At 44.4% G+C, this 24,153-nt stretch overlaps 1 pseudogene; it reads left to right on the top strand.

Annotated features, from left to right (window-relative positions):
• The first annotated feature begins 978 nt into the window (after positions 1-978).
• LOC114695458 lies at positions 979-22,041 on the top strand (annotated as a pseudogene).
• Positions 22,042-24,153: the final 2,112 nt, after the last annotated feature.

Genomic DNA, 24,153 nt, shown 5'->3' on the forward strand with positions numbered 1-24,153 from the left:
TATTATCTTTTGAGAACCTTCTGCTCATTTTGTTATCCCACTTCTTGAAGAAAAAGGAAAAAATGAAGACCGAGCTGGTCTGCTAGACTGACAGTGACTATTATGTAAGGGAGGAATAGATGTGGAGGAGGGAGAGAGCTGGGTGGCAAAATGGATACAGGAAGTGGTCTGATAGCATTGCTTACCAGGCTTGTAGGAGTCTCACTCAGGGGATTCCTCTGGGGGCGGGGTTCCTGCCCTCCCCTTCCGGTATAGCTTTCAATGATCTGGTTACAGATGCTAGTTGGTGGGTGGAGTCTCAGGTGCTCCTCACAGTTTCCTGTGTTCCTTCAGGGTACAGTTGCAAATGCTGACCATACTCCCTGTGATCCTCTCCTCTGTCAACTGCACTGTTGTCAGTGTGTAAGTCTCCTGTAGGTACAAAGTACAATGTACATGTCCCCTGTAGATACATGGTACAATGTACATGTCCCCTGTAGATACATGGTACCATGTGCAAGTCCCCTGTAGGTATAAAGTACCATGTGCAAGTCCCCTGTAGATACATGGTACCATGTGCAAGTCTCCTGTAGGTACAAAGTACAATGTACATGTCCCCTGTAGATACAAAGTACAATGTACATGTCCCCTGTAGATACATGGTACCATGTGCAAGTCCCCTGTAGATACATGGTACCATGTGCAAGTCCCCTGTAGGTATAAAGTACCACGTGCAAGTTCCCTGTAGGTATAAAGTACCATGTTCAAGTCCCCTGTAGATACATGGTACCATGTGCAAGTCCCCTGTAGGTATAAAGTACCATGTGCAAGTTCCCTTTAGGTATAAAGTACCATGTTCTTGCTCTGAGTCTCTGGAGAGGTGGTCACATGGCAGGGTCTTTTTAAGCACCTCCTGGTTTCTGCTCTGTAGAGTGCTAAGGCTGAGGACAGCAGGCTTTTCCCTAGAACCTCCTCCTTCCAGCCCTCCTTCCAATTAGGATGTCTGTCAAGGTAAGTGCAGTGTGGATCCTGTAAGCTTCCTGGCTCTCAGGTCTGCCGTGGGTGCTCCCTCTGGGAGAGAGAGCACCTCAGACTGAGCCAGCCCCCTTGGAACAGGTTCCAGGCTTTCCATTTTGCTTTGTAAAGTTCTCCACTTTACTTTTCTAAACGAGATAGAAATAGGCTCGGCCACGTTCAGATGGTTGTTTCTCGGGTTTTCCCGTGAGGAGCCTTGGGCAGACCATGTCATGCACCATCCTCCTAAAAGTCATTTCTATTATATGTACAGACTCATCATAAAGAACTAGGGACCACGGTTGTGAGGGCCGGGAAGTCTCCGGACTTCAAAGGAGCTGCAGACCCGACAGTCGTAGCTGTAGTTCTTCCCAAGTCTGACAGTCCGAGAAGCATCATTATTGTCCCCAGCCCCAGAGCAGAGGAGTCAGCAGGGGGAGAGCAGGGTCTCTGGTCCTCTGCCTTCTGGCCTGTTTGGACCTCCAGTGTCCAGGCTCTCCAGTACTGAGGAGGCCAATCTGCTTTACTCTCTCTGTCTCATAGTCACACACAGACGAGTGTTTAGCCAAATATGTAGCCCTCTGTGGTCCAGTTGACACAACATTTTGGGGAAAATGGCCATTGCATGAGGAGAAATCACAGAGCAGGGTAAGGGGATCGGGCTGTGGGTGTAGGGTGGGGTGAGGTAGCAGTGTGGCATCTCGTGGCCAGGCTGAGCCTCAGTAAAAGGGTGACTCTGAACTGAAGAGCTGCAGCAGGTGTAGAAGGGAGCTTAGGGAAAGAGCGTCCCAGGCAGAAGGAGCGGCCGGAGGTGGGAGTCAGACTGAAGGACATGGCTGGAGTTAGACAGATGGGAAGGAATAGGATACTGGGGGAGATGTTGTACATATGAGCTTGTGTGTGTGTGTGTGTGTGTGTGTGTGTGTGTGTGTGTGTGTTTCTCGCACATGCTGAGGGTATGCAGATTTTGAGTACTGTTGTACAGACTTCTTTTATTAGCTGAAATAGAACTGTTGTAAGTTTTGCTCAGTCTTGTCTAGTTCTGGATCTTTGTGAACTCACGAAACCTTGAATCTCAGTGAACAAGCTCTTAAAGGATGGACCAGTTTGGGATGTCCAGTATGTGACTCCAGCCTGGAGAACAATGCCCTAAATACCTGTATGTGGCCTCACAGGTGCATGTTGTGGGAGATGGGATCTACATCTCCAGTGATGCCTGATGGAGGGCATAATCAGGAAAGGCGCTCCAGCAAAGGATACTAACTTCTGCAAGAGAGTTTGGGTCCTGAGGGAAGAGGTTATTGTTAGTGGAATTAACCACTGGGGGAAACATCCAGAAAGTCAGGAGCAGTCCTGCCTGGAACCTCGATTGGACTAGAGGAAATGGTCCAGCTCATAGGCCCTATAAATTCATCTGGGGCCAGGAAATGGCCTTCAAGCCTGGAAACAAGAGTTCTATCCCTGACCTCCCCCATGGTGGAAGGAGAGAATTAATTCGTGGCATGCATGCCCCACACGTGTGAATGTTTAAAAAATGTGTTTCTTTAACTAGTATTTTTCCAGCTAAGTGTGGTGGTGCATGCTGTGTTGTAGTTCCACACCCGGGAGACTGGATCAGGAAGGCAGCGAGTTCAAGCACCACCCGGGCCGTGGAGTGAGGCGCTGCTTTCCAAAGTAAAACATTCCAGTCATGGGGCTGGGCAGATGGTTCAGTGGCTAAGAGTGCTTATCGCTCGAGCAGGGCCAGTTCTCAAGATCGCGTCAGGTAGCTCACAAAGCCCTGTGCCGAACTCCAACTCCAAAGGATCTGACGCCCTCTGTCGGCCCCCACAGGCATTGCCACTCATGTGTACCCACCCCTACACCAACAGACACACATCAACACAATTAAAATGAAAGTAAGTCTTTAAAACTTACAAAAGTCCAGTGTGGATTGTAACCACGTGACATAATACCCCCACTCAAGCTGGGACTTCTTCCTTGCCAATGTTTCTTCTTACTTCTTGAGAATTAGCAAAAACAATACGGTGGGTTTCCCTGGAGTGAGGTGAGTCATGCCTTCCTCAGTGTCAGTAGATTTACAGAGTGAGGCAGGTGGCTACAGGGCTGTCAGGCCTGCGCAGGGTTAAGGTGTGCCAAGCACATCATGGGGCCACCTTTCCTGCCCAGAACACAGAAGGAGGCATGCACTTGAAGAGCAATAGGCCTATGTGCCCATGGCTGGCAGTGGCCTGCCATCAGGGGCTGCCGCCGAAGCCCACGAAGCAACCTTAACTGAGGCTGCTGACTGCGTGGAGAGGTTCACATTTGTCTCACATTTTAAAGGACAACTTTATACCAGGAGATTATTACCAACTCTATCCCAAAGAAGAAGTTATCGATGCCCTGACTTCAGGGGTGACAAATGCGGTTGATGGCATCTGTCAGGCAGACGCAGTGAAAGCCATTTCTTTCCAGTAAGTAGATGGAAAGGACTCTGGGAGATTAGAGGCAGCAAGATCATTACTCCAGGGTGAGGGATGTCAGTCAGGGGATTATCTTGTTAAGAAGGGACAAAGGCATTATAGCTTGTGACTGTAAAATTGACCGAGTCCAACTGTAAACACACGCCTCGTTGAGATCTCCCCAAGCACCTGGGAGGTGGGGGGGGGTGGGGAATGGAGAACCTGCACCTTCAGGCCACAAGTAGCTTTCACTTCTAATCAAAACATTTCAGCTCTCTGGAAATTCCTTCCGAAGACCCCAGTGTGTAGGCTCCAGCTGTTCTCTTCGGTGGCACCCACAAATCAAGGTTTTGAACTTTTAAGTGACATCTTAAATAGACACACTTATTATTGGAAACATTGCATAAGTTCAGCTCAGGTCTTAAATGTCGTTGGTTGACGTTTATGATCTAATTCAATTTATAATTATTCACAGAAAGGTTAACACTTCATTAAAGCACAGCTAGAGATGGCCTAAAAAAACAAGCCCAGGCTTCATGCCTCCCTTTGCTTGAAGAGGAGGAATGCTCCTCTGTGATCTGCAGGTCACTGGTTAAACACAGCCATCTCCGGACCCAGGAAGCTGGAGGAGAAAGAGAAAATAGCATTGGCTGCTCGGAATTGCTGTCTCCAGGTCCCCGGCTGCACCAGCACCTGTTGAGAACACTCCTGGCAGGGAATGGGGACTGGGCTAGCTGCCAAATGTTGGATTCTTTTCCTTTTGTTTTTACTTGGAAGCTGGTGAAGGTTAAGCTCCAGGCAGATTGCTGGCTTCTCCTCGAGTTAATTACTATGAAGAGAAACACTATTAGTTGTGAGAAGACTTGGAAGGCTTGAGGCTGGGAATACAGAAAGATGGTTTACAACCTGCCCTCATTTCTCACATGGAGGAAAGCATCCTGTGGTCTAAAAACTACAGTCTAACCTGTTCTTACAAGTTACTGTTCTGTGAATCCACCCAGTTGCCGTTATGCTGGTTGGGGAGAAGTCCTGCTTATGTCATTCTGGCCTCAGATCCTGAGAAGGAGCCGGCAGCCAACAGGTGTCAGCCGGAGCAGTGGGCTTTGCTGACTTCTGGAGGAAGACCACAACACAGAGACATTGGCCAGGGAAACACTCGGGCCACAGATCCAGCAGCCCTTGCACAGTCGCCTGGCCTACAGAAGGATCTCCATGTTAGGATTCTTGTCAATTTTTCTTTTGTCTGATCATTATCTATAGAGATCCTACTGACTATATTAAAATGAAAGCCTAAGAGCTTTTTGTTGTTTTCATTTAACAGACAAACACAACAACAAACTAGTGGTCATCTAATTATTACAAAGCCCAAACGGCTTCTGAAAACTCGTTTTAAAAGAATAAAAATGTTCATATACGTAGTGAAGAAAAAACCATTGCCCTGTGGTCTCTGGAGATGGGTCTAATCAAAGAAGAGTGGAGATGTGTGAGGCAATGCATTTGTGCAACACTGTCTGCTGGTCTGATGGCATTGGATTGCTCACAGGAGATTAGCAGCCAGCACTAAGGGGAGGTGACACATTGGGCCCTTGCTGGCTGTACATCTGATGTGTTGTGCTGTGTGCTACTTTTTTTGACAGACACTGGATCACTAGCTCATCTATCTAGCACATGTGCCATACTGTAAACGTATTTAGGGTCCTCCAAGTGCACATGAAAGAAACTGTGCTGGATAAAAGCCCACAACTATGTTGTTAAAAATCACATCTGACTGAGAAGTCAGAGTTCAAGAGAGATCACACATACACTGAATGACGGTAGCGGCTTTCTGAGGAGCTGCGTTTTGGGGAATAGGAGGACAGCCCTTCTGCTCTGCTCTGTTTTTGACACTAATTGAAAGCATGCATCAGTCCATGACATCTTTAATCCTGTAAAAGCCATGGTACAGGGGCAGCATTATATACAGGCAGCATCTCCAGAGAGCACCTTTTCCTAGCTGTGTGGTCTTGGACAAAGTTCTCACCCTGGCATCAGTTCCCATGACCATAGACGATTGGCTCCTGTGGCACTGGGTCATGGTGAACTGCATTTGGTGAACCAGCACTTACCAAGCTCTGGAGCAGTGTCCAGCACCAAGCCCAATAAATGTTAGCTCTTTTCACCACTATTAGCTGTCAACGTGGTCCTCAGTTGGACACCCCGCCCTGGTTTAGAATTCGTGGCCTTGGCATTAAGACAGGCGAAGGGGAAAGTGGTGGGTTGCCCGAGCCTTCCTGAGAGCACTGCACTGATGGGAAGCATCAGCCTTGGCCGCTGGACTCGCATGGGTCGATAGACGCTGTTTTTGGTCTCGTCCTCTATTATTAGCAAGCAGCACATTTCCTTCGAGGGTGAACATTAGGGCCAAATAAGGCTCTTCAGATCAGTACCCGCTTGTTAGCGCTACTGGCACACTGGCTCTCTCACTGCGGCCTGCTTGCAATGTGTCTTCACAAAAACAAATGCGCCACATTCATTTGGGCTCCTACTCATTGGAGCAGGAAAAGGAGGATTTGGGTGCTATTCTTGCTTTCCTATGGGGGCTCAGGTCATAGCTCTTGGGGCCAATGAGAGGTTATTTTGAGGCTGCCAGGTCACAGGTGTGTGTGTGTGTGTGTGTGTGTGTGTGTGTGTGTGTGTGCCCCCCGCGTGCGCGAACACACCATTCACTGCCTGCATCCAGGTAATCTGGCCGGAGTCCACTTCTCAATTTCATCTGGTACAGATTGTATCTTCCTGTGACTTTCACTTTTCTTTGAAACCAGTGAAAGAACAAGGGAGAAAAAACCCCAAGTGTTGCCTAATAGCATGATTCTCCCCAAATCCTCCAAATCAATTTTGCCTTTCCAAGCATTACCAAGCTTTGTGACTTCTTGTGTGATGAGAGCTCACGAAGCCGAAAAGCTTTTTCTTGAACACTCCAAGTTTTCTTTTGAAGACAAGCCTGCCTGCCGCACCGCGGGTGTCAGTGAGCTTGTTTGTCTTGCCAGGCTCCGGAAGAAGAGAGCAGTGGGATGCCCTTTGGTACAAGGCGTTCTCAAGCAGCTTTGCAAATTAGGTGGAGGCAGCTGCCCTGTGCTCCCTGGCTGCCCCCTGAGTGTCTGCTCTGAGTTCAGGCTTTGGAGATGCAAGATGTGAGTGGAAGGGAAGCACGGTCCATTTTGCCAAATGCTTCACAAGCAACATTAGCTGCTTCAAAAACCATTTGTTGTCTGAAGTTTCACATGTAAAAGTAAAACCAATTAGTTTACCTGTAGGTAGCTGCTGGCTAAGGACAACAAGTTCCACCATGCCCAGAGAAACTAAGAGCTAACTTCCTGCCACCCCCAAGATCCCAGCAGCCTGGACAGAATTCGTTTGGGAACACTCCGCATCCAGAGAGGCTGACCCCTGGGCTTCCAAGAGGAGCATAGGTTACTGGGGAGCACAGAGCTGAGGGAATGTTCCTAAGTTCTCATCCTTTTCCAAGATTCCCAAATGCCAGCCAGCAGCTTGCCTCTGTAAATACTCAAATTGCTTTTTAACAAAAACCACATAACTAGAGGGCTGATTCAGGATTTAAATTATTCTGGGGAACTTTTTCAAAATTGTTTTGCATTTATACTTCATAGAATAGAAAAGGACAATCATGGAAAAGCGCAACCAACTGTGGCAGAGACGAGTGGAAAAAACCCTGAGCCCGAGTCGGAGAAAGGAGCCTGGGGTGGAGTGCCTGAAGCCTGCCGAGCCTCCCCATCCGCCTGCGCAATTATGTGTGGATGAAAAATTACAGGGGCTAATAATTACAGCAGCAATTGTCCACTTGCAGAACAATTAGCCCTTTGCTCCTTATTATGAGAAAGTGACTAATTGTACCCACAGCCAGCCAACTATCCGTGCATTCGTTTGGAATGAAATTTTATGCTTGCCCTACCTACAGAAGCAGGAGAGCGAGGCTGCCGTCAGACCTGGGACTCTGAAATACCCACCTCAGCAGGCTAGGACAGCACTTGAGATACGTGCAGAAGAGGGAAAATGCAAATTTTGCGGTTCTCCAGACCAGGCGTACCATCTATACATTAAAAAACGACAAAAGCAAAATTAGCACCCAGATAATGATCACAATTATACTTAATGAGTACCTTTCATCAGGAATCATAAATGTCTTCCAGTTCGGTTTCACAGCCTCTGCTGAGATGTAAGGGGGAAATATTTGTAAGCTAAACTTCACTTTTTAGGTAGCTGGAGCTCTTTAGCAGCAATGAAATGGGCAGAGGAGAAAGCTCACAAATTTCTGACTCCTGACTCCAGAAGTTGCAGCCCTTCCTTTCCAGCAAAGGTAAAACACAACCTCAGGGTAAGATATGGCTCGTGCCAATGGGGGAGCAGGAGGGCTCCCACTGTCCCTCCCCGCAGAACCGAGGAGACACTGACTTCCTTATGGTTAATAGAGAATAGTTGTATGGGATCTGACTCAGCCCGAATGAAGTGGCCTTTCTTGGAACGGCTTCCTGTGCCAGGCTCTAGGTTTCTTATGGAGCTCCGAGGATTGCTGTGCACTGTTCCCACCGGTTTTTGGTTCTGTGCGGCCCTCTGACCAGGCCTACATCACTGTTCCAGAAACCTTGACTGAAGCAGTCGTATTTCTCACTTAGGTAATATTCATGCCCGTTCCTAAAGGCTGTGGACCTTGTGAACAGAGCTGGGCCTGTGGGACACAGCCTTGCAGGGAGTCTGTTCTCTCTGGATGTTTGAACACCTGGGTCTGAGGACTTGGTTACCTGTCGACCTGATGGAGTGCACCCTGGATCGCTAGCTACTCCTGAGTTGTGTAGTAGCTGATTTGCTGTTAACAGAAACAAGTTAACGGGCCTCTGAAGGGGGCGTGCTAGGCAGGTGGTGGCTTTAGAGGCCCATGGTCTCTTTCTCATTCTCTTTTCTTTCTCAAATTATTTTACTTATTCCTTGACAATTTCATAGATGTACACAGTGTATCTTGATCACATTTTGTCCCAACTCCTCCCATCCCCTTCCCCATAATACCTTCCAATACATCTCCCATTCTCATGTTCCATCTGTCTATCTATCCATCTGTCTGTCTGCCTATCTGTCTATCTATCTATCTATCTATCTATCTATCTATCCTACTGAGTGCAGTTAGTGCTGCCTGCATGCACACAGGTATGGACCCATCCACCAGAGCATGGGCAACCTGCCACATCCACCAGATTATGGGCAACCTACCACATCCACTAGGGCATGGCCACAACCCCCAATGACTTCCTTCCCCTTTCCCACAGCAATGAATTACCAATAGCTCATCAGGAGGGATGGAGCCTCATGAGCCTCTCTTCTCTCCATGGTGGGATGTTGAGTGGCTCGGTCTCCTACATGTCTTATGGAGGCAATCATAGCTTCTACGAGCTCATGAGTGCAATGACGATGCCATATCCAGAAGACAGCATGTGACAGCACGTGACTCTCCCATATTTGCAGACTCTGTCATAGAGCCTCCTCTACCTATAGCTGTGAAATCCAATGCAATTCTTTTTCAAATAATAGAAACTACTATTTGCTTTTCCTGTGGCTATGGCAAAATACCCCCACAAAAGCAACACAAGGGAGAAAGGGTTATTTTAGCACACAGTTCAGGGTACAGTCCATCATGGTGGGGCGATCACAGCAACAGGAGCTTGAAGCAGCTGCTCCACGTGCATCTATCCACAGCAGGAAACCGAACAGCAAATGTTTCCTAGTGCTCAGCTTGCTTTCTGGACTTTGCACAGGTTAGGACCCCCTGCTGAGGGACTAGTCTCTTGCACAGTGGTGTGGGTCTTTTGGCATCAAGCACTGCAACCAAGATAATACCCCAGGGACATGCCCATCTTCCAGGTGATCCTAGATCCTGTCAGGTTGACAGTTCATCTGACCTGTCTCAGGTACAAAGTCTCATTTGAGTCAGTGAAGCCACACAGTGGGAAGGCAGACAACACATGCCAGTGCAGTTTCTTTTGGTTCCAAAATCCTTGATGGGGCTTAAACTCACCATCAATAATAAAAACAAAATTCTTGCCAACGTCTTGCCCTTTGAATCTCAATAGTTATTATTTAAGAAGAACCAAATTAATGGGTTCTATTCACCCATATTAATAAGCTTCCATTTAAGGGAGTGTTTAATTAAACCATTGACTAATGAACTGTCTTTTGAGATAAGGTCTCATGTGTTCCAGGCTACCCTCTAACACACTGTGTAGCTGAGAATGACCTTCTGGTCTTTCCACCTTCACTTCCTAAGTGCGGGGATTACAGATGTGCAACTCCATACCTGTCTGTATAGGGAAGTTCATAAAAGCCCCTCAGTTTTCCTCATTCTGAAGCCAAACAGCATCAATAATGTGGAGACATCAGGGGTGAAGCAGGAAGACAAAATTCAATCACATCTCTTCATCCATCTTTCAAAATTTCCAAAAAGCTAATGTCTTCACAATTATTTTTCACCTCATTTTTTCAAGTCTCCATAATGACTATTGCCAACTGAATGGGGGTGCACTGTAGGTCTGCTGTAAGGACTCCCCTATTTTAGACATCCTGCTTTAGAGGGCTTCCTTCCATTCAGTCACAGTACAGTTGGCTCTTGTTACCAGTGGCTTCCACAGAACAGATTCAGCCAACAGTGACTCAAAAGTATTTGAGAAGAGCTTCACATGGTATTTGGGAGGCAAAGGCAGGAAGAGTTGGAATTCAAGGCCAACCTTAGCTAAATAGCAAGTTTAAGGATAGCCTGGGTTATAAGAGACCCTGATTCAACAAAACAAAACAAGAAACCCAAAGAAACACACAGAATAGTAGAGCTGGGATATAGCTTAGTTGGTAGAGTGCTTGCCTAACATGTACTGGGCCATGGATTCAATCCTCTGCACTACATAAACTAGGGATGATGGTATGTATATACCTGTAATCCTAGCACTTGTGAAGTGGAGACAGGTGGATCAAGAGTTCAAGATCAGCTACAAGGTGAATTGGAGGCTAGGGTGTGAGACAGGAGACCCTGACTCAAAAACTTCTGCATGTATGTGTGTATTTTTGGAAAACAATTGGGTTGGCATTTTCCCTTGTCGTCATGCCCTAAACAATAGGAACGTTCTACACTTAGCTCTGCATAATACGTTAGAAATGATAAGTAACCTAGAGATGATTTGAAGCACATTAGAAAGACATGTTGGGTTTCACACAAATGATATGATGCCATTTCATATTGGAAGCTTGAACACCTATAGGTGGGTTTTGTTATTCAAAACCTGCAATCAATCCCCTACAGAGTGTGTCTGTATTCTGCTGGTGTAATCAGCTCTGGCTTGGTAGTAACACTGTGCTTACACTTTTGGACCTTGCCATTTTTCTCACCTAGAATATTTTCAGCCATTCTGAATTATTTTTCTTTTTCTTTAAAAAAAAAAAAAAAAAAAAAGAAAGAAAGAAAAAATTGTAGCAGTCATTTCCCTAGCATCCACCTTGCCTTCTGGGATTTCCTCCTCAGCATCTCTCTCTCTGTCTTCAGCTGAGATGCTCTGGTGGAACTCATTTTATTACTTAAGGGTATATCATGGCCACTGGGCCTGAGAAAATGACACTGTCTGTGGCCTGAGTGCAACCCGCTTAGAACCAGGGTCATTTGCCAAAAATGATGGAAAAGATTTCTACATTAGACCTAGAAGCTGGTGAGAAATAAGGTTTGGCATTGGATTGTCTGGCTCAAGCCAAGCAGAGAATATAGCCAGGGGGAGAGAACAGTAGCTCTTAGCATTGAGCCCTGTGTAAGCTGGCCACGGACTTTTTACTTTATTATTATTATTTTTTTTTACTAAGTCAATTTATAATGGTTTATCTCTTCACACTCCTCTGTGCTACTTATATAGATTACAGTGATGATGATATGAGCTCGAGAAATAAAGTCCTTAGCCACAGTACCTTACAGAGGGAATGGCCAATAAATATTAGCCATTATCATAGTCACAGAAGGATGAGATTAAATCAATATATTTAAACATTTTAAATGATACTCTTCCTATCAGTGAGACAGTCCAAGTCGTGCTTTGTGCAGCAATGAATGCTGGGGGATGTTGGGGAAATTGTGTGGGAGTAAAAGCGAGGTTGCATTTCCTTTCCCTGACTTCTAGAGGATCAGAAACACTCCCTCATGCGTGAAGATTGCTTCTTCATGCTTAAGAAAGTCCATCATTTCTGATCTCCAGGGGCATTTTGTCACTCTGCTGGTAGACTGGAAAGGTGTTCACAGAAGTCTTTCTCTTGGCATTCTGATTTTGGAGGCTCGGATGCAGGACGGCACATTGTTTAACAGTGTAAATCAATGCTTTGTCTGACATAGTCTCCTGGTTACTAATTCACATTTTAAAAAACACATTTCTATATCAAGTTGCAGTTAGACTAAGCACCTCCCCATGTGTCAAGACTGGGCAAGGTGATCCAGTATGAGGAGTAGGGTCTCGAAAACCAATAAAAGGGTTGGAGACAACCCCTGTTTCTGATGTTAGGAGTCCCACAGGAGGATCAAGCTACATAACTGTATTATATATGCAGAATGCCTAGGTCAGTTCCATGCAGGCTCACTGGTTGTCAGTTCAGTCTCTAAGAGCCCCTATGAGCCCAGGTTAGTTGACTGTGAGCCTTCCCACAGTGTCCTTGACCCCTCTGGCTCCTACTCTCCTTTCTCCTTCTCCTCCACAGGATTCCCGAACTCTACCTAATGTTAGGCTGTGGGTTTTTTTTGCATCTCCCTCCATCAGTTGCTGGGTGGCACCTCTCTGATGACAATTGATATGCCATGTGTCTTAGTTTGGGTTTTCTATTGCTGTGAAGAGACACCATGACTATGGCTACTCTTATAAAGAAAACATTTAATTGAGGTGATGGCTTACAGTTTCAGAGGTTTAGTCCATTATCATCATGGTGGAGAGCAAGGTGGTGTGCAGGCAGACACTTTAGCCTCAGGTAGTCTCTGGACAACTGCAAAAGGCAGCCACTCTCTTTACCAAAAGATCATAAGAATGATTTCTAGGCAACATACTAAAAGTCTTCTCTGAAACCTCTTGAGCCAGCTCCTGACATTTCAAATCATTATCAGCACCATTGTCTTCCATGCTCCTAATAGTATGCCCCACTAAGCAGTGCTTAAAGCATTCCAGTGCTTTCCTAACCCAAAGTACCAAAGTCCATATTACTCTAAACAAAAGCATGGTCAGGCCTATCATAGCAATACCCCTCTCTGTCCCTGGTACCAATTTCTGTCTTAGTTAGGCTTTTTTATTGCTATGAAGAGACATCATGACCACAGCAACTCTTATAAAGAAAATATATAATTGTAGCTAGAGTTTCTCCAGTGCTGCCTGGCCCATGGTCAGGACAAATCTCTCTCACCCGCCAGTCACGCAGCTGCTCAAACCCAACCAAGTAAACACAGAGACTTATATTACTTATAAACTGTATGGCTGTGGCAGGCTTCTTGCTAACTGTTCTTATACCTTAAATCAACCCATTTCTATTCATCTATAAGTTGCCACGTGGCTCATGGCTTACCAATCTCTTAACATCTTCTCATGGTGGCAGCTGGCAGCTTCTTTCTGCCTCAGCCTTCCACTTCCCAGAATTCCCCTCTCTTCTTGTCCCACCTCTACTTCCTGCCTGGCTACTGGCCAATCAGTGTTTTATTTATTAACCAATCAGAGCAACACATTTAACATACAGACCATCCCACAGCATATAATTGAGTTTGTGGCTTACAGTTTCAGAGGTTTAGTCCATTATCATCATGATGGGGAGCATGGCAGCATGCAGGCAGACGATGTGGTGCTGTGACAGGAGCCATAAGCCTAAGCGACCCTTGACACACATGCTGCCATATTTGGGCTTCTTTCCTCTTTTCTTAGATCTAGGCCTTGCTTAAGTCTCCATAGCACCAGAACCTCTTCCCACAGATACCAGAACCTCTTCTCAGATATCAGGTGAATGAGCTGCAGTTAAGCAATTAGGCAGTTAGACAAGGGTAGATAGATAACCTTCAGAGCAACATTTCCTGCTGGCCAAACAGCCCATAATTAAGTCCCTTCCTGCTTGCAACCCCCATTACTAAGTCCCTTCCTGCTCGCAACCCCCTTTGCCTACCTATATATGCCTTGAGAGAAAAATAAAATTTTGGAGCTTGATCAGATGTCCTGTCTTGATCTCATTCTTTGTGTCTCTTGTCCCTCTCATTCGCCAGTCCTCCCTTTAGGTCCCTGTTGAAGACCCCACTGCTGGAGCAGTGAACTAAGAGTCCTTGTATCTTCATAGGCAGGCAACAGGAAGATGAGTATCTGTCACACTGAGGGAAACTTGAGCAAAAGAGACGTCAAAGCCCACTCCCACAGTGACACACTTCCTCCAACAAGGCCACACCTCCTAATAGTGCCACCCCCTTTGGGGGCCATTTTCTTCCAAACCATCACACCATGTTTTATTGATACTCATGGGAGACAGAAGAGGAGGGGATTAGGGGGTGGAAGTGGGGGTGGGAGGGAAGGCTGGGAGGGGAGGATGGGGGGAGGCTGTGGCCAAGAAATAAAATAAATAGATGAATTTAAAAACCTTAATATTTGACAATTTTAGCATTAGAATGCTGAGCCTTTTGGCATTTCTCCACTGATGAACCTGACTCTGATCTGAGTATTCTCGCTCTCTTTCTCTCCCTCCCTCCCTCTCGCCCCCCACTTCCTCTCCCATCCTCCCTGTCCACCCTCATAGGATGGTTGGATTAAGGTGTTTTTGACTTTATGAGACATAAAATAGAAAAATCATGCTGTGAATTTTGAATGCTGACTCCCCCCCACCCCTGCCCAGTCTGATGTAAGTGGCATCATACTTTTGTGATACCGGGCCCTCTCAGCAACATAATCAGGAAGAGAAGCAAGTAGTGCCATAAGTACACTGATTTCCAAGCCATTGTGCCATGCACTTCTGATGTAGGATATTTTCAATATATAATGGGTTCCTCAGGATGTAAATCTGTCAGTGGTTAAAGAGCAACTGCACACAGACTTACGTTTTGGCATTAATATATAAATTGTCAAATGAATTAACCCATGCATTTTGTTCAAATTAATGAAAATAATTTATTTAACAAACTTTTATTAAATTCTTGACTTATATCAGAAAACAACAGCAATAACAACAACAAACAACAACAACAACAACAACAACAACAATCACATTTCCAGTTTCTTAGAGCCTTAGAGAAGACCATCCTTTCCCAGGTGAATAGCTGCCAATCTGGCAGATGTTCCTCAGATGGAAAATTAATTTGGTCTTTATTTCAGAAGCATTGTAGCTTATTGGTGTTGAGAATATTTTCTGTTATCTAGGCAGAAGCTTCTCTGAGCAGTTAGTATTATTCTCTCCACTAGAGTTCACATCTTGGCTTAGCTTCTATAATTTTATCGAATAGCCTGGACTCTTAGTATTCCTACAACAGTAATAGTTATAAAACACAGAAAGTGAAATTCTGCCAGATGTCGGAGTATTGCATTGTATTAAGTGAGATGTTCAGAAGGAAGCAGTCGTTAGCACCCTCCCATTTTTAGCTGAAGGGGATCTAATAATGCTGACTCTAATTTTCTTTTGGTCTGATAATTACAGGGCGTATAATTCTGGTCCAAATGAAGGTTACAGTCTGCTTTCATTTGTCCCAGTCCTTTTCCCCCAGTGTCTTGCATCTAGAACAGACCGTCATCACCATTTTCACAGAACTTCTATTATACATCGTTATTCTCCACCCCACTCAACAAGATGAAGAGTTCCCTGGTGCTCACCTTGTAAGAGACACAGTCTTGATAAATAAGTGTGAGAAATTTACCAGTCCATCCAAGTGTTTAGCCAGCCATTCGTGGAGCCCTCCCAACAGACACTGGCTATAAACGGGATGAAACCATCGTTCTTTACTCTACATCCCGCGGAAATTGCTTCTCTTCATGACAAGAGAACAGGAGATTGTTACCAGTTCTTTAGAGAAGCTTCACCTCAAAGTGGAATCATGTCTCATAATTGCTACTCTTATTTAATATTTAAAATATGGATGAGATTTGTCCTTCTCCTTCAAGCATATACACTTTTAGATTATGACAGGGAACAGCAGAGTTTAAGGAAATCGAATAAATCCAAGTGAGCTCCCAGGAGGAGAACAAAAGTGATTAATGGGGTAAGGGATTTGATAGATGAGATAAACTGCCGACAGAAACCTCACAGGCTCATCTAATAATAGTGTTGATTCCAAACCTCCTGGAAGCTGAAATGAGAGGTGAGGACTTCAGAATTTAACATGACATCATTTGTATGAAACCCAGAACAAATACACAAAAATGGTGCCATCGTCTTTGAACATCTGTCCATATTGCCAAAGTATAGAAGTAAAGGTGGAGCCGATGCACAGGGTCTCAGGATAGCGTTGCGTCTGTGGTGGTGGAGTGTAAGGACTTAGGGAAGTCTTTAAATGGGGCATTTGAACACTCCTGTTGAGCATTTCCCTTCCCCTCCCTCCCTCCCTCCCTCCCCCTCCCTCCCTCCCTCCCTCCCTCCTCCCTCCCTCCCTTTTTCCTTCCTCCTTCTCCTCTTTTTCTTCATTAGGTTTCAAAGAAATATTTTAAGCCCTTTGTAATTTCTTTATATATTTTGAGCATTTCACATGAACAATGTATTCTACAAATTTAAGGAAATGATGTTGCTTGTCTGAGTGTGGGAATGGAATTCATGACATTTATGACCCAGGAGGTCAACTCTAATTCTAATCTGTGGCCCATGTTTTATGAATGAGAATGCCAAATCCGAAGAAGTATGATAATTTTTTAAGGCCACAGAACTGGTCTCATTAAGGATATAATTCATGTGCACGCTAGGGCCTCGGCTTCAGTATATATCACAAGCACAGACTGGAAGCAAAACCTTCCTAATGATACCATCCATCCTGCTCTCACTCCAAGGTAAGTGATGGAAGATTCCTCACTGGAGACGTTGCAAATGTGTGAACATTTTTTCTGAAAGGACAGGTTGGGCTTGAAATGAATTCAAATCGCTAAACAAATTTAGTGTCTAGTAATTGCAAGAGATTATACATTTTTCCCTAGACAAGACTCTCATAGATCTATTTCATCTATCTTTGTGATGGCTTTCCTCTTAATTGGCTTAATTAATACAGATGTAATAATGAACCCAAATGTGGTAGGTGAACCAAGGAAGGGATTAGGAACCACAATCCTAGGAGCCCTTTATACCAGGATATGGCATCCTCAAACTCTAGAAACGAATCCCATGTTTAGAAACAAATTGTGAAGGTAGGAATTGGCTAGATGAACAAGGACAGCAGTTAGGTGTCTCAACAGAGTCAAGTTACCAGGCTCTGGAAATAACAGGTGGAAAATCCATTCTTCCTGGACTAACCCTTGGATGTCTACTGTGAAGCCTCATGAAACAACACGGACGGCAGAAGTGTTAGGAAAGAGCACAGAAGTGGGAGTGCTCCGCAGAGAGTGCTCCCTGTTGGCAGGAGAAAAGCAAGCTCTGAGTTGCAGAGCATGTTAAACAAATGGAGTTTCTGCTGCCTGGATCTGCAGCAAACATAAAACTAGAATTATTGAAATAGTTTTTGGGAGCTCTAGTTTGAGACCAATTCTAACAATAACATTTATTCTCCTGAGTAATTTTTGAATGACTGAACCTCATTGTTTTGGGTTTAGTGAATGGGGCAGCTATGTTTCTCAAGGGTTCTTTCATGTCTATGACCTTAAGTCTATTCTTATCCCCAAGGCTAGACATGGCTCAGCCAGAAATGTTGCTTGATACTGTTGGCTAGTATGAGTTCAGATGTTTCCAGGTTCCTTGACTCACCTGGGTTGAGTGGGTTATCATGTTGTGAGGCAGGGCTTGGCAATGAGGAGAAGGCTGCAGATGGTAACAAGTTTCCCAAATCCATTCAGGGGTCACATACATACCCGCCGAGGTCCACATTCAGCTGTCCCCGTGTACTTCCCTAGGGGGATGGTGGGAGAATCTGAGTGTGAGAATAAGAGGAGGCACTGTAGAAGCAGTAGCCCCCAGCTTCCAACTGTCCCCGCTCCAGCCCCGGTCCATAGTCATCACTACCCAATGGGTCATTGGAGGCCTGAAGGACTGGACATCCAGGGATGGGGTGGTGTAGGTGGTGAGGGGATGTGGGCCTTGAGGAGGAAGAAAAGTGAGAAGTGGTGTTGGATGGTTGGACATTTCCAAATTTACTTGAGATGGTCCTGAAAAATTAATATTTTTCCTGAAATCGTTGAAAGCACATCTTCCTTTGCTCTCAGAGAAGTCTGCATTTGAGTGATGAATTACACCACCACTGCAGGGTGGTCATGGGGCATAGGACAAGCATATATATTGCTCATATTAATTCAGACCAGAACATGAACACTATCTCCTTAAAGTTTTGGTCCTTTGATGCTTATGCTCTGACTCAGAGCTGAGAAAAGGGGCAAAGGTCAATGTCATCATCATTTCTTACATCCGACTGCTGTGGAGGCTGGCTTTAAAAGGTTCCTGTCTTTGAAGCTGCAAATGAGCCCTGTCAAATCCACAGAGTTGTCAGGGGCCTTGCTGAGGCATGGGCCGGGCCGAAGGACTCCCCCGACCCGAGAGGGCTCCCCAGCTCTCATGGAGCATGCACATCCAGTGCAACAGTTGCTCTTGGACTGACTAGCCTCTGAATGTGAACAGCCGAGCCACATATATTATGCAGAACAGTTGAGAAGTTTTTCCATATATTCCTGGAAAAATTAACCGATCCTTTTTATGATCAGCCATCGGTGACGATCAAGCTTGCACAGACCAAGGAGTGATTAAATCTGAAAAGGAAAGTGGGCATTTAAAGCAGGCTTGTATTCTTCCAGCATTGCAATCATCTGATTCATGTATTTTCTCCCGTCTGGTAGCATTTTGGTATACAGTCCATGTTCAAGATCACAATGGAAGCAGTACACAGAAAAGAAATGAAATGAACTTCAACAATAGGAGGTTTTAGATATTCCGGGCAGTTCTCCCCATAGGCCAGGCCTGGCCTGATAATGAAATGAGGTCTCGGGGCTCATCAGCAAGGCACAGAGCAGTGGGCTCTGTATTTCTTATGGAGAAAGAAGCGCACAGTTAGTTTGTTTAGGAAAGAACTTGGCAAGTAAGTTGATTAGCACTTCAGGGAGGGTGGATTATATTCCGTTCACTGTCAGAATACAAAGTAGAGATGTGCCGTGAATTCTGCCTAGGAAATGTCTTTTCTAGAATCACATAGAAAAGCCAGTAGAAGTGTGTGCTCCCTGTAAGGGGAAATCCTGCCTCCCTTTTCTCAAGACCCTAGGAAAAAACCTGGACAATGCTGAGTAACATGACCTTCCCAAGACACACACAGAAGTGAAAGTCTGGAGTCCCCTGGGTTCTGTGTGCTTTTGAGCATGGCCTGTGCCTGATTAGGAGCCTCTGGAGGAAAGAAAGGTGATGAGAGAGCCGGGCGGTGGTGGCACACACCTTTAATCACAGCACTCGGGAGGCAGAGGCAGGCGGATCTCTGTGAGTTCGAGGCCAGCCTGGGCTACCAAGTGAGTTCCAGGAAAGGTTCAAAGCTACACAGAGAAACCCTGTCTCGAAAAACAAAACAAAACAAAACAAATCCAAATAAGAAAAAAGAAAAAGTGCATAAAAAACCATGGTGTTGTTGGCCAGCTGCTCTTGGGCATGGGACCTGCCATGGAGTGTGGTTTATATAACCAGTGATATTCCACTGGCGAAAACCCCATAGATATCAATTTCAAATAGCTTCTTAGTTAGGGATGGGACTTTGTGTCCCCTTTTCAGTACTGGGATTTTGTCTTATTTGAACCTATGAAGGTCTTATACCTGCTGTCAAAGTCTTTGTGAGTTTATACATCAGCCTTTTTGTGTCTGGAAGATACTTTTCCTTGTAGCAATCCACCATCTCTGGCACTTACAAGCTTTCCATCTCCTTTCTGCATAGATCCCTGAGCATCAAGGAGAGGAATTTAATAAAGACTTCCCATTTGGGACTGAGTGCTCCAAAGTGTCTCTCACTCTGCATGCTGTTCAGTTGTGAGTCTCCATACTAATTACCATCTACTTCGAGAAGAAGCTTCTCTGATGAGGGTTGTATGATGCACTGATCTATGGGTACAGTGGCATGTTATTAGAAGCCATTTTATTGCTATCATCATTTAGCAGAATAATATTAGTCTCAGGTTTGGGGCCACTTTAGTAGTGTCAAGAATGGGTTCCATCTCATGTGGTAGGCCTTAAATCCAATTTGGAGAGGAAGAAAAAAGAAGGAAAGTGATTGGTTACTTCTATAGCATTGATGCACTATTGCGTCAGTGTATCTTGCAAGCAGGTCACAATCGTAGGTCACAGGTTTTACAGCTGGGTGATTTTGATGATAAATTTTCTCCTCTTGTGGTATGCAAAGTACCTTCTAGCTCCATAAATGCTGGTCTGTAGGAGTGAAGCTTCTAGCTGGGCAGCAGCTTGCTTTCTCCATGTTTGATGAGATAAGTAAGTGGTGTCTTCAGCATTAGGTTGTAGAGAGTTATAGACCTGTCAATAGCCTGTGATTTTGGGGGGAGGCTGGTGGTGGTCTATAGGAGCCCTTTGGCCAATGACTCAGTAATATGTACCCCATTCCTGGTTCTAGAGGGGAAATATGCTTTTAGGGGAGGAGGGGGAGTGAAATGGAAGTGGAAGGGAGACTAATGGAGGTGGAAATGTTTAAGGGGGGAGAATGTAGAAAGATGGGGGACGAGGGGGGTCAGGGAGAGGCAATCAAAAGGAACAGATCATGAAAAAATATAAGCAAGCCTGATGGTTGGGAGGGTTATCAAAACCTAAAGTTTTTATTAACATTTTTCTTACATTTTCGTTGTTTATTGTTTACTTATTTATTTACTTGCATGTGTGTGTAGTTGTTCATGTATGTGTCATGGTATGTTTGTGGAAGTCAGAGGACAACTTGAGGAAGTTGGTTCTTTTCTTCTACCCTGTGGATCCTGGGATCAAATTCAGGTCACCAGATTTGATGACAAGTGCCTTAATCTGTGAAGTCATCTCTCTAGTCCCACCAAACCCCTCAAAAATCCCCCAATTTAAAAGCCATTCTCAGCATAAATAGGTTAGTAATTAAAAAGAACCCATGTCAGGTGTAGGCTAGCTTCCTATAAGTTGTTAGCTAGGGAGGTCCCAGAAATCCCCCAAATAATACAGTTTCCACTTCTGTAGAACCAGAACTAGATGGTAAGACTCTATCGCTGAAAATGCCACACACTTTGGTCACAGGACTTAGAGAAATCCAGCTGAAACTGGACTGGCAGCTTCTTCTCTGATGATTAGTTCTCCTGGTGCTGGAAGGTACTATGCAGACTGTTGGGTGAGAATTGTTATCAACAGTCTTTACTCAGTTGTGGACTTTGCGTATAACAATACAGAACAGCCATGTGATGTGAGCCTATTGGTGCAATAATAGGCAAGTCTGTTATAGTGTAACCAACCACTTTATGATTAGATTCCATGCCTCCACGTCAGGAGATAATTTACAGCCGGTACCGGAAACCCAGTCAAGAGTGGATGGGGAATCCATGATACATCTGGCACCCAACATTTGTGGCACCGATTCACAAGGAAGTTGCTTGCCTGTGGCCTTGCAGTCCCCAGCTCAGGCCTGAGCTGCACATGGCCAGTTGTGGTGACACATGCCAGTAGGATTTGCTGAAGGAGGCGGAGGCAGGAGGATCCTCAGTTTGAGGCCAGCCTGGGAGGCTCACTGAGGAGAAGCTGTGACCAGGGCCAGGCAGGGCCACAAATGGGGGGTGGCAGGACCATGGAGGTGGTGGCTGCTGCTCTGCATTGCCAGTTGCTTCTCATTATGTTGGTGGTGGCTACTACCAAGGACAAAGGGTTTACCACTGCTTGTTCAGAGAACAATTGCCAGGACCATGGAGTTACGAGAAAGCACTGGCAAAGGTTAGTTTGGAGAAGTTTGTCCAGGCAAGTGGCAGGAGAAGAAATTTCTGTGAAGATATTCTCTTCTAAGGAAGAACATTCGTGGTTCTAACAGGCAGAGATTTATCAGACTGTGATGTTATGCCATGTTATGCTAGGATTTATAGCAGCAGACAACAAAGACAATGGCACACGGACTCACCTGTGGCTGGTGTCAGATGACCATGAGCATGGATCCCTTTTTGATTACTTGAATAGATACCCTGTTACAGTGGAAGGGATGGTCAAACCCGCTCTGTCCACGGCAAGGGGTCTCGCCCATCTTCGCGTGGAGATGGTTGGTACCCAAGGAAAGCCAGCTATTGCTCACAGAGATTTGAAATCAAAGAATATCTTGGTGAGAAATAATGGAACCTACTGTATTGCAAACTTGGGACTGGCTGTGAGACACGATTCTACCACAGATACAATTGTCATTGCTCCACACCACAGAGTAGGCATTGAAAATTTTCTGCAGTGAACCATGATCACACCTAACAGCGACTTTGAAGTCTCCAAAATGATGATGGGGCCCCACAACAATGATGCCATCAATATCACTAAGCTGACAAACACCACCCAAAGATTGGCTTTGGACCACAAACTGCGCAGTACAATTTCAAGATGGCTAGCTGAGATGATCCAGCCTCACAGACTACTCGAGCAAGGACTTGAGACAAGCCTTGCATTTTTCCATTATGCAGAGACTGGACAACAAATTATACAACTACCTCTCCTAGGACTTGACAATTAAACCCAAAATTTTTCTTTTCAGGATCCCCTAAAGATGCCTTCACCCCCAGACAGCAGGAAGCAATTTTAAGAACACTATGCCCACATTCCCAAGAGGTGGGGTGGGTGGTTATTGATTGTTCAATGGGTTATGAATAATTGTCATTGTTTAGGATGATTGGTTACAAGATGTTAATTGATGATAGTCAGGAAAAAAAGCTAAACAAAGGAGATTAGATTCAAGGTTCTTGTTTAAAAGAAAGAGGATATAGATAAGAGGTAGATTGTTGAATCAGTTCTGAAAAAAAAAAAGAGATGCAGAAATAATAGGATAAAAGGGTAGATTATTGAATCCACTCTGAAAAGAAAAAAGAGAGGTTATAGATATGATAAGACAAAAAAGTAGATTATTGAATCTACTTTTTAAAAGGAACTACTTGTTTTAAATATTTTACATTGGATTGGATTTTTGTTTATTGTATACAAATTTTGTATATTAATACAAATTTGAGATTAATTTTGTTAGAAAATACTATATATATATATATATATATATATATATATTATTTCTAATCTTGTTCAAGGCACTGTACCTATACAGTTCATTTAACAATGCAATGCAGTTTGCTAATCCTTGAAAGTTATTATTAACAACTATTAAGATATAAAGAAATGAAAGTTAGTAGTTAGACATTACAATTGAACTTGTAGTCATGTTAGTTATATTTTCAATGTCACAGATATATCTTAGATGTACAGGTCATCTTCAAACACTTTAGAGATCTACAAAATATGGCACTTAAGGTTTTTTTTATTTCTATTTTATGTACATTGGTGTTTTGCTATGGGTGTTAGGTCCCCTGGAACTGGAATTACAGACAGTTGTGAGTTGCCATGTGGGTGCTGGGAACTGAACCCAGGTCCTCTGGAAGAGCAGTCAGTGCTCTTAACCACTGAGCCATCTCTCCAGCACTAAGATATTTTAATAACATAGATTTTTTTTTTATGACTATGAGACATGTCTGCTCATGGCAGCACCAATATACTTCAGAGAAGATGATGGGCATTGAAGAAACTCCTTATGGAGTTTACTTTCTTTATGGCAAAAGTTAGCTACTGGGCAAAAAATGCCCTTGCCTTGACTGCTGACAGTATGCTGTCTAAAATGGACAAGCAGGACACAAAAGAAAGGACTGCCAAGATAAGGTAGGAAAGCTCTTTAGAAAATCCTGCTTCACAAATGAGACTGTCAGATATGCTAGGCCTGTAGGCCAAAGATAGATGCCTCAAAATTGCAGAGAAACCTTGGGTGACTGTCCAGGCAATCAGCTGTTTCTGTCATTTCTCATATTTTTTGGAAGTCACTTGTTTGCACTTCCTGATAACTCAATTAATATTATTTCCGTCTCAGGTCTCTGAGGGAGTTGAAAATTAGATAGTTATAGTTTCCTTGTTAACAAATTCAGAAAATAAACTCACTAAGAGGTGTATAAGTGTATAAATTTGAAAGACATCAAAAGATAGTTTTTGGTTGGTAATACAAGTTAGGATAGAAAGTGAATTAGGTACATTTTGGACTCACCAAAATAGGATAGATAATGGAGTTTTTTGTCTGAATCTGTCAAATGTTAATGGACTAGACATTGTTAATGTAATTCTTGACCATATGTATTGTATATACTTATTGTACTTACTGTATATAGTTTTTCTTATATTAGTTATAACCTTCTTTTATTATTTTAGACAAAAAAGGGAAAATGTGGTGATACATTGTGCACCCCCATAAAACTTATCTGGGGATCAGAAGACAGAGCCAACCACTAGATTAGACATAGAAGCCAGACAGTGATGGCACACACCC

The sequence above is a fragment of the Peromyscus leucopus genome, chromosome 2 (genome assembly GCF_004664715.2).
Source record: "Peromyscus leucopus breed LL Stock chromosome 2, UCI_PerLeu_2.1, whole genome shotgun sequence".
Classification (NCBI taxonomy): Eukaryota; Metazoa; Chordata; class Mammalia; order Rodentia; family Cricetidae; genus Peromyscus; species Peromyscus leucopus.